Source organism: Cygnus olor, chromosome 1 (genome assembly GCF_009769625.2).
Source record: "Cygnus olor isolate bCygOlo1 chromosome 1, bCygOlo1.pri.v2, whole genome shotgun sequence".
In the NCBI taxonomy this organism is placed as follows: domain Eukaryota; kingdom Metazoa; phylum Chordata; class Aves; order Anseriformes; family Anatidae; genus Cygnus; species Cygnus olor.
Genome location: NC_049169.1, coordinates 68,011,709 through 68,029,304, shown reverse-complemented (window position 1 = coordinate 68,029,304; position 17,596 = coordinate 68,011,709). Strand labels below are relative to the sequence as shown.

General features: G+C 37.6%; 1 protein-coding gene across 1 annotated transcript in view; it reads left to right on the top strand.

The window, feature by feature from the left end:
• The first annotated feature begins 15,863 nt into the window (after positions 1 to 15,863).
• LMO3 (LIM domain only 3) overlaps positions 15,864 to 17,596 on the top strand; it is a 112,849-nt gene continuing 111,116 nt past the window's right edge. Inside the window, exon 1 of the mRNA XM_040563976.1 lies at positions 15,864 to 15,917. The gene's annotated coding sequence lies outside the window, so the exon portion shown is untranslated. The remainder of the gene's footprint in view (positions 15,918 to 17,596) is intronic.

Genomic DNA, 17,596 nt, shown 5'->3' with positions numbered 1-17,596 from the left:
CGAACAGCATCCCTGTATTCCTTCCTCGTCGCCTGACCCTCCTTCCAGTAGCCGTACACTTTCTTTTTCCGCCTAAGCTCCAGTAGAAGATCCCTGGTCAGCCAGGCTGGCCTTCTGCCCCACCTGCCTGCCTTCTGATATTTTGGAATCGCCTGATCCTGTGCTTTTAGGAGGCAGTGCTTAAAGATTGACCAGCACTGATGGACACCTACGCCTTCAAAAGCAGCTTCCCAGGGGACCTTGCTGACTAGTTCCCTGAACAGCCTGAAGTCTGCTTTCCCCATATCCAGGGCTGAAGTTTTGGTGGCAGTTTTCCTTCTGTCACCATAAATTCTAAACTCAACCACTTCATGGTCACTATGACCGAGACAGCCGCCAATTGCCACGTCTCCCACAAGACCCTCTCCGTTTTCCAGCAACAGATCTAGGAGGGCACCTTTCCTAGTTGGCTCCCTTAGCACTTGCACCAAGAAGTTATCATCTAGGTGCTTTATGAACCTCCTGGACTTGCTCGTGTCAGCCGTGTGGTGATCCCAGTTGACGTCTGGCAAGTTGAAATCTCCCATAAGGACAAGGGGAGTTGATCTTGAGGCAAAAGACAATATAAAGACAATATAAAGATAATATTTGGGCATGCAGGCTTGGAATTAGGAAAGTGAAGCCTACCTGGAGCTGAATCTGGCAAGGGACATAAAAGGCAACAAAAAAGATTTCTAAAGGTCTATTAAAAGTGAAAGAAAAACTAGAAAATATGAGCCTAATGGTGAACAAGTCAGGGGACTGGTGACAGGAGACATAGAAAATTCTGAGGTCCTCAGTGCCTCAGTCTTTACTGGTAAAACTTGGCTTCGGGAATCCTAGGACTCTGATGTGCATGGGAAAGACTAAACCAATCATGATTTACCTTCAGCAAAAGGGGATTAGGTTAAGGTACATTTAAAATGTCTGTCAGAACTGCCTGGCCCAAAGAGTTATGTTCAACAGCATGAAGTCCAGCTGGAAGCTGGTGTATAACACAGGCATCAATCCTGGAGCCAACACTGTTTAACACCCTCATTAATGATCTGGATGATGAGCAGAGTGCATTGACAGCAGGTCTGTAGATGATATAAAACTGTGAGAAGCAGTTGGATGTGCTGCCATTTGGAGGGACCTTGACAAGCTTGAGAAATGGGCCAACAGGAATTTCATGAACTCCAGCAAAGGAAAGCATCAGGTTCTGCACGTATGAGTAGCAACTTAATGCAGCAGTACACTCAGGGGGTTTACCAACTGGAGAGGAGCTTTGCAGAAAAGGAATTCTGGGTCCTAGTGGGCAGCAAATTCAGCGTGAGACAACAGGGTGCCCTGGAAAAAAAAAAAAAAAAAAAAAAAAAAAAAAAAAAAAAAGAAAGAAAAGCCCACAACATACTGGGTTTCGTTAGAAGTTCATTGCCAACAGACCAAGGGAGGTGATGGTTCCTGTCAGCTCAGCATCGATGAGGCCACATCTGGAGTTCCAGGCTCACCAGTACACGAGTGACAAGTGAGGTTCTGGAAGATGATTAAGGGACTGAAGCATCTATCAGATGAGAAGTTGAAAGCTGGGACTCTGTTCAGCTTGGAGAAGTGAAAGCTCAACAGTGTGTACAAATATCTGATAGGAGGGTGTAAAGAAGACAGAGCCAGAATCTTCTCATTGGTGTTGGTGCCCAGTGACTGGAAAAGATATAGCGGGCACAAACTGAAACGCAGGCATTTCCATTCAAATATAAGAAGAAACGTAAAAAAAAGAAAAAAAAAAAAAAAAAAAAGATTTAACCATGGCAACCTGCTGTAGATGACCCTGTTTTGTGCATGGAGGTCCAAGTAGCCAATTTCTAAAGGTCCCTGCCACAGAACTGTTATGTGATTTTCTGATTATGATATGCAAAATCTCTGTAACTGGAGATCATATTATACACAGATAAAAGGGGGTGTTAAAGCAGATTACAGAGAACCACTTCCCTTTCAGTAAAGCCGAGGAAAGAAAAAAAAAAAAAAAAAAAAACATTGTTTTCTCTCTTCTCAGTTATTCAGTTATTCACTTGAGGAAAGGGATAGACTTCTGTCCTGTTTGGATTGCCCACTCCCCATAGAGCCCACACTTGAATACTTATCTTCCATTTTATTTTTGTTGATCAATTTGAATAGAAGTTGATGCTACTCGTGAAGTGTTTTGTGGGAACTGAGGCATTGGCATCTGCCAAAGCTGTCTTGAGGCACTGAACTGTAGGCAGTTTGCCATACTGGGACATGAGTGGTATTTAAAGCCCTAACAGTAAAACCTTTTCATAGACTTTGAACTGCTGGAATGGCACCATGTACAGACAAAAAACTTTACTTTTTGAGGATAACAGTTATAAACACTGACTTCAGTTCAAGGTCTAGCTGTACCTCCCTACACTGTACCTTATGTGGAGAGAATTCTAATTAGTATATTAAGATGCCTCATGACCAAATAACATCACAAGTTCAATTGACTGTTTAGTCACAGTTGAAAGAGTCTATAACAAACTCACAGATTTCAGAATAAAGCTGTTTTCAGGAAAATCCGTCTTGTCTAGATCTGGTCATTCATTTTTGACAACACTTCAGTACTGTTCTGCCCTTCTGCTTTTCTGAATATCTTTTGCAATCTAATAAAGAAACAAAAAATGTCAATTCCCTTGTATTTTTGCAATCTCATTGACCAAATTGTAATTAATTCCTTTTTTTTTTTTTTTTGTCCAACCATTTAAGAGGGAGGTAATTTGAACATTTCTAGCATCTTTCTTCCTTTTGTATCACACAGTATAAAATAACATTATGCACAAGTTTCATCAAAGCTGAGCTGTGCTGCTAAGTGTGTAACTCAGATATAGAATGAGCCATTTAAAGAAGTTATTGATGCCAACATCAATTTTACAATTATTCATAAAAGAAAACCATTTGAAGAACTCCCCATGCTACAAGTATACAAAATAGTTTGCTACGCATAAGAAGTTACATTTATTAATAGATCTTTTTGCTAGAATCTCATTTCACCAAAGCAAACTTCATCCTCCAATGGGACTACGAATCACCTGAACGTCACAAATGCTACAAGTTTATTCACCACAAAAAAAAAATAAAATAAAATTACATCCAACCATCTCATAACACTGATGTGTCAAAGTAGGCAGCTGTCCAAAATGTAGTAATAGAGAAAACTTAGATATAAGAAATCGTTGTAATTAATTATCATTAACTACATTCCCCCCACACCTTACGTTCATACACAATGCTGGAAATGCTTCATGAAAAAATTGTTCTCATAACATTTAAATTTTATCTGATATGAAAAATTCTTCACCAGTGATGTTCCTTATACTCCCTTGCAGTGATATTGTATAGAGATCCCGTCTCAAAGGCCTCAGTTTCCCAACCAGCTGGGCTACAACCTTATTTGGAAACTTTTTTAAAAATACCAAGATTATCATAAGAACTGAACATCTCCCATTTGGCATGATATGTAGTTGTTCAGCAGTTTAAAAAATCAGAATGATATGAAGCTAGGAAAGTAAAGATTAAAGACTGTAAAATTTACATCTTCCTAACCTGTAGCTCAGGAAATTAATGCTTAGAAAATGTGAATAATTAGCTTATAAAATTGGGTTCTTTTGTTTGTTTGGTTGGTTGGTTTAGTTGGGATATTATTTTTACATAGAAGTTTTGGTATAGACATGAAAATTCATCTGTTTAAGGCTACAGAAATTTGGTAAATAGCCCTAGCCTTAACCTGTGGGCTAAATGTCTATCAGCAGTCAAAGTCATTAGGTATGCTCCTGGAACATATGTTCATGTTCCACTGCATCTGGAGAAGTCACCATGGTGTGAAGCATGGTGAGGGTGACAAAGATTTTCACATCAAACCACAGTAATGCAGATACAACCAGTGACTGTTCAAGGCTTTAGATAATTTCTATTACATCAGAAACTGTTACTTTTATCTGGTTTCAGATTAGCCAGTCTGCTGTGTCAGTTAAGGGGACAATCACACTGATGCTGACTTTCATGAATCTAATTTGGCTCTTTTGTGACATAAAAAGTTGCTGTGTGCTCTGTTCTAAGGAGAGTTTGCCCTGAGTTTTGTTTACAGGAGTATTCATAGTTCAATAGTAGTACTGTCAGGTCAATTCTCTGACTTTACATTAAGCATTATACTTTCTTGTTGTACTGTTATTTCCACAACTTACTTTTAGTCAGGCATTTCCATTTTACTTGCTGTCTAATGCAAAACACACACCTTTCCCTCCAAAATCAATTTTACTTACCAGGTCAGGTTTTCCTAAGGCCTCTCTTTAAAGGACCCACATGGGCCAGTGAAAATGAGGATGTTAGAGCAAGCATTTTATTCTGACTTCTCACAGCAGATGGATGTCTTAACTACTGACTCTTCTGAAATGAATGAACTTGGTTCTTTTCTTCTTCTGTCCCTCTCTGGAAATTAAAATCTGGACCTGTGAAATTTTTTCCAATTAAAGTTTCAATGATTTTGGCATGATCCAACAAAACCATTGCATCACAAATGCCTTATACATAATTGGTTGAGCCAACAGATGTCACATTATGGCTTAAGCCCTCCTGAGCACTACAGATCAGAAAGTGGCATTTTTAATAAAAAAAGCTTTTTTTTTTTTTTTTTTTTTTTTTGTCAGGTAAATCCAGACATGACCAGTAGATAGATTAATGTCTGTGTGCATCCAAGTTGCCCACAGATGGTCGCATACTCTTGGACTGCTTTTCTTAGACAATGACTTGAGATTTTCATTAAACTTCTTTCTAAAAGTCATTAGGATCTATCAGATTAAAATAAAATCTCCAATGCTTTGAAGAGTCTGAAAAACAGAAATTATTCAATTTATTCCTGATTATATAAGGCAGGCTCTTCCCTAACTTTGTTTTAAAAATATAACCAGTAGCTAATTTTTCAGTAACCAGTCCCAGAGGAATTTAGTGAAATTCCATTGTTTAACATCCATAATATTTCCAAGATAGGATTGTTTTACAGTTTCAGTCATTTTACCATACTTGACTATCACAAATCAACCTTGACCCAAACCCAAAATTCAGTAAATAATATATTATCTCCAGGGACAAGTTTCATCTTTCAATGTCATAATTTTGTCACTAAAATTTCAGAAAGTGCAGGTAGCACTCTGCTTCTCATCATCTTTGAGTAGATATTTAGCCTACTGTATAGCCATTCACCCAGAGATTTCAAACCATTTTCAGTTTTGGCTATTTCTACACAGACATGATACGTGCCAATTCAACCTTGTTATATTTGCATCCATGTGATATGATTTGTCATTCACTAAGAGTGTTCCCATAGTGGAGTAATTTTATAGGGCAAACTCAATTGAGAGCCAGGGAAGGAAAAAGTCTCCATGGGTCTTATGTTTGCCAGCCATGCCATGGATTTAATTCTAAGAACTAAGTTAATCTACATACACACTTTTTTTTTTTTTTTTTTTTGTGTGTGTGTGTGTATGTGTGATCAGCATTATATTATTTGTTATATTCTGTTCTCAGATATCATTGGCAACATACCAATATCAGAGAGTGGCTACGCTTATAGTAGAAGGAAGTTTGGGAATTTTAACTGATTTCCTCATCACCTTTGGTGGAATAACATGCTACTGTGATGAGAACAAGCAATGAGCTGTTATATATTTTACTAGAGATTTTTTATGCCTGTCTTTGGTGGAATATGAGGGAGTGGATGATTTTTTCATGTCATGTATAAAATACATATTGTGTAATTTACATGTACATACATTAGACCGTCTACAGAGATCAAAATTGGGTGGAGTTCTGTGAAAGCTTCTGGATCACAGTAAAGAGAGGTTAGGAAGGTGGAACAATTTTCTAATGTATGTTAAAAAAACATTATATAACCTGAGAAATAATGGTAGGTCTCTTGAGGTATGACCAAAAGTACACAGACAGTCAGAACTGAAGAGGGCGAACATAAATAAGTCAGAGGTTTCTATCATAAAGACAGAAGACACATTAAGAGTTTTCAGAGAGCTTCAATTTGTCTAAGACTCCCAAGAAATTAAAACTCTTCACTACCTCCCATTATGGATGACCACAGGGAAGGACAGGAGGATGAAGATCAGAATGACCAGTTGTGCAGTGGTTGGAGCTTCGCCTGGTGTGTGAGAGTGTCCAAGCTTCTCTTCTTAACTTCACTCCCTTGTTTATCTCTATCTGTGGATCATCCAAAGAGGAGGCCATTTTCCCTTCTGGGATTGAATCTTATTTTCTCTCAAAATCCCAACCAAGATGGAAAAAAAAAAAAATCCATCAGAAGTCAAAACCAATGCCTTTTGGTAAAAACAAATTTCAGTTTCAATCAACTGTGGGTTTCCTTCCTTCCTTCCTTCCTTCCTTCCTTCCTTCCTGAGGAAAAAACGTTGGACTGAAAAATTAACAACCAGCTCTAGATCATACTACCTGTAAGTCCCAGTGCAGTCATTTTCGGCTCAAAAGCTAATTGCCTATAAAACTGGACTCTTATTTACTCTTGCAACTGTCATATCCTTCATCAAACTTCAAAAGGAGGTTTGGAACTGAAGATGGACTCTAAACTCTTAGACCCTTCATTTTATCTTCATATTTCTTTTACAGTCTGCACGAGAGAGTTATTACACTTCTCCATTTGACAGGGAAGATTGAGCCAAAGTCTCCTCCTTCGCTTGATTTACAGGAATATAATTAATTCTCAAGTCAACTGAGCTAAAAATGGTGTAAACAAGAGGAAGAAGCAGGCTCCCAGGAACAGAAGTACTTCAGAAGCAGTCATAACTTTTAAAACATGGCACCATTTCAGAAAAACACTGCAGATGCTTTGGCTCTGTCCCTCATCCAAGCTGAGCATTACTTTTTATGCACTATATTTTGCTTATTTCTATCCAGTCTCCTTAAGCATTCATGCTAATACCTTGTACTTGGTATGAGTGTTTCATAATTAGGCACACATACATGAAATACCCCAAACTACATTAAGCCTAAACACATTTTCAAAAAGTTGTAAAATACTCTTGCCAGATTCTATACTCTCAAATGGATTAATCTGGAAAACAACTGGGAATCAATTTAGACCTTCCTGGCAGCAAGCAAGAGAAATGTCAAACTCACAATTTTACTTTATTGAAGACCCTCTTAGGAGTCCATCAGAAAGAACTCTATCTGCCTGGTAGCCAGTGATCAGTGGGAGGTAATATTTAGTTTATTAATGTGGCTTTGATTTTTTTTCACTCTGTTGATGCATAGTACTAAACCAAGACCTTGATCCAATTTCTCTTCTCCCTTTCTGCAAAAAGGCAATGAAACATAGATAAAGTTAACAAGATCTTGCATAATATCAAAGTACATTCAGTAGGTCCCAAGTTATATAGACATATAGTTTATTTGTACACTAGAATGTCTGAAGTAATACATGCACAGAAACTGAACGCGATTTAAGACACCCTGTGCTGAAGTCAAGGTTAATTTTGTAAGAACCCTTCAGCTTTAAGGAAACTCTATGGATTAGTAAGAATCTGCACAGAAGAGTGGCTTTCACTGGTGCTTGACAGTACATGTAAAACATCATAGATATTCTAATCATAAATAGACTGCAGCTTAGTTACCAACAATGGACTTCAAAAATAGAAGCCAAAGCAAAATGCAGAAGAATTTTTCCCTATTTTCTTCTCAGTAAATCAGAGTGAATTACAGAAGTAGGCAAGGGTGTTGTCTCACATGTTATGATTCATGTCTTCCAATACATTACAGTTGATTTATACTATTATTTGTGGAGTTTAAGACTTTGTTGCTGGGGAGTGAGAATATATTGGGGATAAAACAGCTGACTGGAGTAAAACTGACATGGAACAAATACTCTGAGCTAGAAAACAGTAGAAAGTCAAAACTGATGGCAATAAGATAGGAATTCTTGATTAATATTTTCTTGGAGTGAATCACGTATGGAGCGCTTTACTTTCATTGGTGACTTAAGCGGGGCTCCTAGTTGAGTAACTGCTATTGGTAGAGGTGTAAATAGTTAACAGCCCAGTCCACATTATTAAAAAACTAACAGGCAACTGATGTCATAGGAAAATCTTTAGACTGAAGCTCTGGCCCACAGCAGTGAGGTACTTGCAGACTGGTAATGTCTGAATTGTACAAATATCCAGAACACAGATTAAGTTTCCTGCATCATGTTGCAGCATGCACTTCACACTAAAGGTTTAGCTGGAATTTGTTCTACGCTTCACTAAGGACAAAGTGAGGAAAGGTATTGGTGCTGAGAGAAAATCTCCAAAATATCACTACTAGCAGTAATAAATGGGAATTCGGAACACTGTACACAGTAGTGTAAGTGATAAGGGACCAAGAAGGGACCAAATGGATATAGAGCAAAGTATATATCAGCATCTGTGGAAAAGTATACCAGCTACACAAGAATTTGGGATTTTGCATTGATCTTGATAAATAAGCAACTGATCTCAACAAGCTTAGAAGTGACTATACACATACAACTAATTGAAGCAGAAATAACTACTAACAAAGGATTTCAGAAAAAAAAAAAAAAGAAAAACTACTATATAGAAAAGCTTTCTGTAGAAAAGCAGTTGGTCATGGTTGATACTAAATATTATCTTACCATATAATGGCACTTGAAAAACCCTCATAAGTTTATAATCTGTAATGATCAGGAAGAGAAAGTATAAATTTGTATTATATTAATGTGACCTAGTCCAACTGATTAAGCTTGTTTCCATCCTTCCTTTTGTTTTGAGGAAAGCAGAAGTTCAAAATAAATAAATAAATACATACATACATAAATACATAAATACATAAATAAGTAGAGTTGTAATGTTGTCATGATTTACTAAATCACTGAGGGCATAATAGGAAGGTAGGAGGACTTATGTTTTTTGTCTCAAAACTAGGAAGCAGCAACTAGACTATGTATACAAGTACCTATAAATAAAGAGAATCACTTTATTATATGTGAACAACATAGAAAAGTCTTAGAAAAAGTGTTTCAAAATCTGCCCTCAAATTCAACAAAATGCATGCCCATCTAAATAAGTGGAAAATAACCAAAGAATGTGTGACCCTTAGTGAATGGTTTTTAATAATAGAAGAGGTACAATTTGAACAAAAAGGATCAAGATATTGAAAGTGGTCAGCAAAAGAAAACAAGGTCTTCCTTTAGTGATAACATGAAACTGCATTTTCAAAAATATTTTTAAGATTGTTTTATTCCTTTCCTTATTTTGTGAGGGTTGCTATAAGACATCTGTTACTTAAAATGGCTACTTTCCTTATTACATATTGTTAGCTCTAATAAAATTGTGTTTATCCACAGATATATAAAACAAACAGCATTTTTTCTGGTATTTATACATAGTATTTACAAAAAGGTTTCTAGAGTGGAAGTCAATCCAAGCTAATCACAGATTTTCTGTCACATTTACCTTGGTACCAGGACTTGTATCCATCTAGGAAATTATTTCTTGGAGAGATACAGGGTCAAAGTCTCCTGTCAGTTGCACCAGTATGCACTTGGAGTGACTCCAAATTAGCTAAAAATCAACAGAAGTAGCTTAATGTGTTCTGGTGTAAATCAGAAGAGGATTTGGCTTCTGATCTCTCAGTTATTATTCAAGAGTAAACAGTGCTCAGTTGCAACACAGGAGAGCACTGGAATGTGAAATATTGGAAAATTGCAAGTATACTGAAACAACAAAATTAGGGAATTCAGTATAAAATGCTTCTTCTTTACTGTTCCATCCGTTGATATTTCTTGCAGAATACTCTTTAGACCATTGATCTGCACCTAGGACACTCACAGGATGATGGTTTATTATGTTTGGTATCTTGTAACTGCTAGTGCATTATGAGATAAGAGTTTGTAGCAACACATGGCAATAGGGGATCTATATGCCCATGCTTCATTACTTCTTGACCTTTCAGATGATACCCAATTGAAAAAGGATCAGTTCTTACATCTGGCAAAAGCCTAATTTACTAATATGCTCTCCTCCTGAGTCACTGCTGTAATACGTCTGCTGAACTTATATATCTTGACCCTTGTTAGCTCATTGTCGCTCAGTTACTTACTTCTGACACGCACACGCATCACCTGGGGGTTACCTCAGATTACAAAATTTGGGGTTGAGGGGTGAATGGACTTTACAGTTGAAGTCTTCCACATGAGACCAAAGCAATGATGGATCTTTAACCCAAAAGTCTCTTGGCACTCATTTACCAAATAAATAAATAATGACAAACAAACCAAAAAAAAAAAAAAAAAAGTCATATTTTGCCAAGAAACATAACTTGGCTCAGAGCTCTCAGCATGTTTATTAGACCATTGCTTCAGAGTCATCATCATACTGTACCTTCAAAAGAAGCTGTTCTGCCTCCCACCCACCCGAGCAACTCTCTGACCCCACACTGTGTTTGTCACCACCATTCAAAGGGGTTATCTGAACTGGAGCAGGGAGTGGGGATGAGCCCTGTTTAAAACTTCGGTTACAATTTTCTTTTTCTAGTTAATATTTTGTCCATTATTTTAACACATTTTCTTTTTCTAATTAATATTGTTGTCCATTATTTTAACCCAGATTGGTTTCTGAGATCAAGTTCACCACCTACTCCACATAAATATAGATGCAGAAATGACTGGGCAGGACTGACACAGGAGGGAAAGCACATGGTTATGGCAGTATCGGTCTATGTTGGCTCAAACGGACAGTGGTCACAGATACACGGGACACAGTTTCATAGAAAATATATGTAACACCAGCAAAAGAAACTCTCTCAAATAAATGTAAATCATGTATTCACTTACCAATTTTTTCTTCATTATTAGCCATCTGCTTCTTCTAAAATTTACTTATTTCAAAACTTGAAGCTATTACTACCAAGTTTCACTTCTGGAATGGATTCATTCTCCCAGCTTTTTGTTATATATGTAAACAAAACAGAGTAGGATCCTATCTTTGAGCATCTAGCATACTGAAACACATGACAAAACATATGAGAAAGTATTGTACAGAAATTTCAGATGCATAGGGAGGACTCCAGTGTACAGTATAGCCTTCTCTCTTCCTTTGCATAGTCTGTTCCTTGCCCAATTTTAAGAGGGGAGATTTATCACAACTCTCTAGTATGGTATGAACTCTATTTATTTCTTTTTGAAAACCTTGAGTATGAGTTACTGCCCAATGGTCTACAGCACAGCCAGCTTCTCTGCAAGTGCACATGGAGTATGATTGGCTCCTCAGCAAGCAACAGTCTCAGACATGACCTCTACTGTCAGATTTAAAAGGTTTAGTTTGCTTGGGTTTCTTATAATGGGATTCAGTACGTTTTGTCTGGGTAAACTAGGAGAAAAACAAATGCAAATTGTTGGGAAATAGGCATCTCAGAGTCAGAACTCTCTCTACCACTGCTAATTACCAATTTGCAAATTTTCATTCAACTTTTACTCTAGGACTAGTCTTTCTAAACAGCTGGCACGTCCCAGGTTAGACTACATCATGATTCAGAACATCCTTTCATTTGTGGGATGAAACCAAGAGGATGGAGAAGACAAAAGCATTAGTCCCATGTTAGCACCAACTGCTCCACCACACATTTCCAAGTTCCATGGCAAAACTGCCATTGTGTGGTTGCACAGCCCATCTGAATAGATATATTTTGTGTACTACGTTGTTTCAATCAGCAAGCAAGGTGGGTTTCTGGAGAGAAAACTCCTTCAGTGGAAGGCATCCTTAGGTTGCACAGTGTCCTTTTCCTGAAATATCTTCTATACAATTTATTGTAATTTTGTACAGCCAAAATCCTATTATTCCTGTCACTGCTCAAAATGCAAGATGTGTTTCCCTTTTCCACACCCCAGGGATGGTTCTTGCCTTAGAAGCAAATCCTGTGCACTCCTGGTCATGCTTAGAATGCTCATACCGTTTCTTTCAGTGCATATTTAGAAAACAATGAGCTACTTGCTTTGAAGACCAAGATAAGAAACACCAAAATCAGGTCCATCTGCTCTTTGAAAACAGTTCTTCTGTGGCTAGCAAGGTTCACTGGCTAATTTCCCAACACCTCCAAAGCCAGAAGATTCTTCAGTTCCTGAAGGACTTGCATTCTTGACTTCCAGTAGTCTGGATTTCCCAAAAGAAGACAGATTTCCCAAAAGTGCACTCAGCTAAGGAAGACACCTTGCCTGAAGTAGTCACACATGCCCAAGGCTTGAGAGAGACAGAACCTGAGATTGCAATGTAACAGCCAGTTGTGAAAAATCACCCCTTTCAAAATGGACAAAGAACAAGGCATCTTGCTCAAGATGAGTTGAGAATATTATAGGAATATTTTCTCATCATCTGCAAAAGCAGGTTACATTTTCTGTCCTCATGTCTCCTTCACACAGATGTTCTCCATCCACTTCAGCACTACCTACATTCCACGCGAAGATGCCATCCTATGGATCTAACTGAAAATTGCCTAAACTAAAATGAAGAACTGTGAACACACAGCAGAAAAAAAGTGGGAATAAATTCCAAGGTATTCTAAACATTCTGAATAAAATGTACTGGGATTTTTGCATGCCAAATCTGGTTATTTGGTAGCAGAAAAAGTATACTCCAAGGATGAATGTTAAACATCATTGTCAACTGATTCTCTTTATCTGGTATCCATGAAAGCAAAGTTAGTAGAAAAGAATGAAATTGAAGCCCACACAGGAAAGAACATGCTGAACGGATTCTATAGAAATAAAAAAGGCTGCTCCATGTCTTCTCAGAAAAGTTTGGTAAGCTGTTATCAAATTTCACAGAGGTGGAGACCACACATTTAACTCTTTTCTATAGTTTTTTTAAAAAGTGACTTCAAGCTGCTCTCTAAGGAGAGGAGCTGGTTAATTGTAGCCCTGCTGGATTCCACGTATCACAAAGGGCTCAAAAAGAGCTAAATAAAGAGAGTTTAATCAGATCTGGAAAAGATGTTTTTTAATGGAAGTGAATTCTGCAGATGATGATAATCATTAAAACTGAGGAGTTAATCAAAAATCCTAAAACAAGAAGGGAAATTTGAAGCATCCAGGAAATGTTATCCCTCCTCCACCTCAGATCCTCTTAATAAGTAGGTGAAAAAAATAAATAAATAAAAGGGCAAACTTAATAAAAAGTTTTGAAAACAAAATGCAAGATGGTTATTTTTCAGACACCTCCACTACCACAGAAAAAGGGAGGTTTCTGACTCTAGAGCCAGAATCGCAGGACAGGTTGTTGCATGGTGATTATTTTGAGACAGTGATTAAAGAAGTAATTGAAAACACCAGGATTACCTAGTCCTGAATGCCATTCTAGAGGACCTAATTAAAGAGGAACAAGAACTCTAACAAAGGGAAGTGTTTTAATGGGGCAATACATGAAACCCTGTGCCATGTAAAAGGAAAAACTGGTGTGTGGGGGTGTGTGGGGTTGTTTCAGTAAAAGCTCCAAAAGCAAGCTGTGGCCCTAGCAAAAGAGGCAGTGAGTCCTTCTAGGGTGATATTGCTGACCTCAATGCCCTTTTGATAACGAAGTGGAAGGCATTTCCAAGACTACATGATGAGACTGCAGCTGTGTCTTTGCTGACACCCTTCTTAGCCACCTGCTTTGCCAAAATGCTTTTAGAACAAGATCATGAGATAAAAGAGCGAGCCTGTGCTAAGCTCATATATGTCAAGTACTAAAATGTAAAATATTTCTGTCCTTAATTACCAGTACTAATGGCTTCCTGTCTTCTGTAGATCCTATTGCTTTGATTTTCAACCTTGGTTTTCAGCTTTGCCCATCTGGGCAAAACCTGATGCTGTAACCCTATCTGAGTTCTGTGTTGACCCTGCTGGAGCAGGAAGTTGGTCTGCTAAGGTCCTTTCTAACCTGAATGAATGTGACTATATGTCTCTCTCTGGTTAAGGTCTCTGGAAAGTGCGTGCTCTATCACTGGGAGTCACATTATCACACTGATTTTAGAGAAGATCAATACGAGTTAGAAAACAATGAGTTATAGGGATGCAACGCTTTTATCATCTTTTAAGTCTTCTTCAAATCGTAGATAAAAACACTTTAGGCATGATCAAATCATGTACTTGGGGAAACATTTTGATTAAACAAAACAGAAATGAGGATTCCTTTTTCATCTCCTGAAATTGCAACAAAAGTAGAAGGAAAAGGCAAATTGCAACTGTGGTGTGAAATTAGACCTAATTTAGGAAAAATATCCTTCAAATTGATGTCTTGTGTCTTGCAATGGTAGCCCAAAATACCAGAAAAGCTGATGTAAATCCTGCATTATAGATCTCTGAATGATTTTTTTTTTTTTTACTTTTTTCTAGGTTTTCTTTAACACTGCAGTTTTAACACTGCAATATACTATCCACTTCATAGCTGTTTACAACCTACATTTATTGTAGATGACTGTCATATCGCTATTTAAGATATTAATTTTCAGTCTGCAGTCTGAATCAAGTCTTGGGCCACAATAACTGACATAATGGCGTCTCATCTTCATAATATTTTTTTTTCTTTTTTTAAGCTGCATACTTTATCAATCCACCCAGCAGGCAATAGCTTTCATCAAAGAATTCAAACTTTTTTTCCATGGCCTTAATCAGTTCCTTGGGAACCTAAGCATTGAGCAAATGTCTACAGTAAAGTCATGTTCTGTAGAACATTACACTTTTCAAAGTCTTGCAGACACCCATGGAGTACCTTCTGAAAATTAAGTTTGTTCATCAAGCAATATCTCTACTGTCATTTTGTTCCACTTCTTGATGTAGGTATGAGGAACAAAAGACCCTTCTTTCATTGTGTTCTGCATACAGACAACCCATTTGCAAACCAACTGTTAGCAGACATGTTGGAAATGCAAGACAGAGAGCTCCCAAATGTGTTATCTTCACTATCCGGCCTAGCAACAATGGCCAAGTGCTGACCTTCACCTCCATGTCACTATTCACAGACGGCAGTGTTCCTTTTCGTCCATCTCCTCTAATTAAAATTCACAGGATTTCTGTTCATCTGTAAAGCTCATTCGTTTAAAGTGCAAATTCCCCTCCTTGTTTTCCCCCAACAACCTTTCCAGACAGAGGAACCTCAACATTGTTTTTTTTCCTATACACTTACCATGCACTTTGCATAGGTGCAAAGACTTCACCCTAAAATAATATCCCGTCTTTTCACACGCTTACTGCAAACACACACATTCGTTGCTGTGCTCTGCACCAGTCCAGCTTTCCATCTGTCTGCATGAGCCATGTGTTATAGCTATCACAGAGCACAGCAGGGCAAGTGCAAAAGCTATAGCTTCTTCTGGACTGAAGGTACAGGGTGTGAGTGATAACCTCATGAGCTCACTTGAAAGTCTGCAACAAGTAAAAAGCTACTTCCACTACCCAAAGTGGAAACAGAAATGGTTTCAGTACCTCTCTTTAAACTTACCACAACCTGAAACTCTCTGCACCAGACATTGGTATGCATGGTACACGGAGAATACCAACTTAAGACATGGACTCATCTCTTGAAGACATTGTAAAACAACCACTGTTTACTATTTTTTCCTTTAAGAAGTATCATTTTTTTTTTAGAAAATATTACACAGAGGTCCTGTATTTAAACCCTGAACTCTAAGCTTTATGGTTACCTCAGTCATGTTTGTAGAGGGATTATCTTCTTACTCAGCATTCAAAAATACAAAGCTCATGCAGATATGCAAAGCATTTTAAAACTGCTTATAGCCTCTTAACCAGCTACATTTTCTTCCTACTCATAGACATTTGCTGAATGAAAATATTAGTTATACATCTGCATCAGAACTAAGAAACACAGGTGAGAAATGCACACACCAGTGTTTTATTGCTGTTTACACCAACCCACATATATGCACTGCAGTACATTTAATTTTTAAAATATTATACAGCTGTCTAAATAAAACTGGGATGCAAACTATTTTCTTATCTGGTATTCAAATACTCCTGTCTTCTCACAGCTTTGCCCGCTAAATCTTTCTGCAGTGAATACTTGCTAACTAATATTTGACTCATTCTTCCCACATTCATGCTGCCCATATTCAAGATGCCTGCAGTATTTCTTCCCACCTTTGCCTCCTACTAGTGTCTCATGGATCAGTACAGCCATATCACCCATGTTCTTTCTGATGGTTTCTCCTCCCCTTCTTGTTTTATCTCTCTCACTTACTCTCCACATTCCTACCCACACTACTGGGGCAATAGCCACCAGTCTGCTTTACTAGCAATCCTGACTGTAAGCTCTGAGCAGACAGAGTTAATAGGAAACCACAAGTATTTTCTGGTGACCACTCATTGCTCTTTTACTTTTTGTGGACTTAAAAATCTGTATGACAGAATAAACCAGATCACACCAAACTGGTAAAAAGAAGTGTTGTAGACCCAATTCAGGATTTTCCATAGCAGATACTTTTTTTTTTTTCTCCCCCTACCTGACAATGTTCAAAGAGAAATGTTTGTTGTTGTTGTTGTTGTTGTTGTTTTGTTTGTTTGTTTGTTTGTTTTTTAATTTTTAAATTTGAAACAAGAAAATTGCACAGCAAAGAATATTTGCTAAAATGTAAGACATTAAGAATCTCTTCACCTTCAGGTTGTTTAAGCTTCAGACATTTTTGTTTCTCCATCCATTTTTTTTGTCTATTTTTTGAAAACTGATAGTCAATAAAGGGGCACAATGCTGACAGATAAAGTAAAAAGGGGATAATATTCACACAACTCTTGAAAAGCAAAATTCTGAAATATATATGTATTAAAAATTGGTGGTTCCCAGTCAACACAAGGATTCAAGTGACCTGCTTTAAACCAATTTCTTTATTCAGTATTACACATACCAACCTATTTCTCCTAAAAAAATATTTACCGCAAGAACTGCAAGTAAACCTCTCCTTCCGATGATTTAGGAGCAAGGGTGATTTAAGTATCTTGAATAGATCTGGGGTTTAGTTGTGGGATTTCATGCTCCATCTTGCTCTCTAAAACTCTACTAGAATTGGGCATGTCAGTCTGCAACAGCCTTCCCAGTTTACCACACTGCAATTGATTTTTATGCACTGCTATCATGAAACAAAAATCTAGAGTATGCGGTTGACTCTTTCACTAGGAGCTTTACAGAAATATGAAAAGATTGGGAAGGACATGTGGACCATTAGGAGCTGTAAGCATGAGCAAGGTTCTACTGTGAGTTATTTCACCTTGGTTTTCAAGTATTGAAAATGGTTTGCAGAAATCAACCATTTCTGGTTCTCTGTGTATGTCAGGAGATCAGTCTTTTATTGTGATTTAGCTCCAGGTTGGCAGAAAAAGCTGGCATTTCCTGGGAAATAAATAATTGAGTGGTGATTCTCTTTCCTCCCACAGTGAGGTCCTCACTTAGACGCTGCCCCCTGACTGTTAGGTTCTGACAAAGAGAGACATGAGCTGTTATTAACACCCAGTTTTGATATGCAAATACACCTGTGTGTATAGCATACAAATAAATAG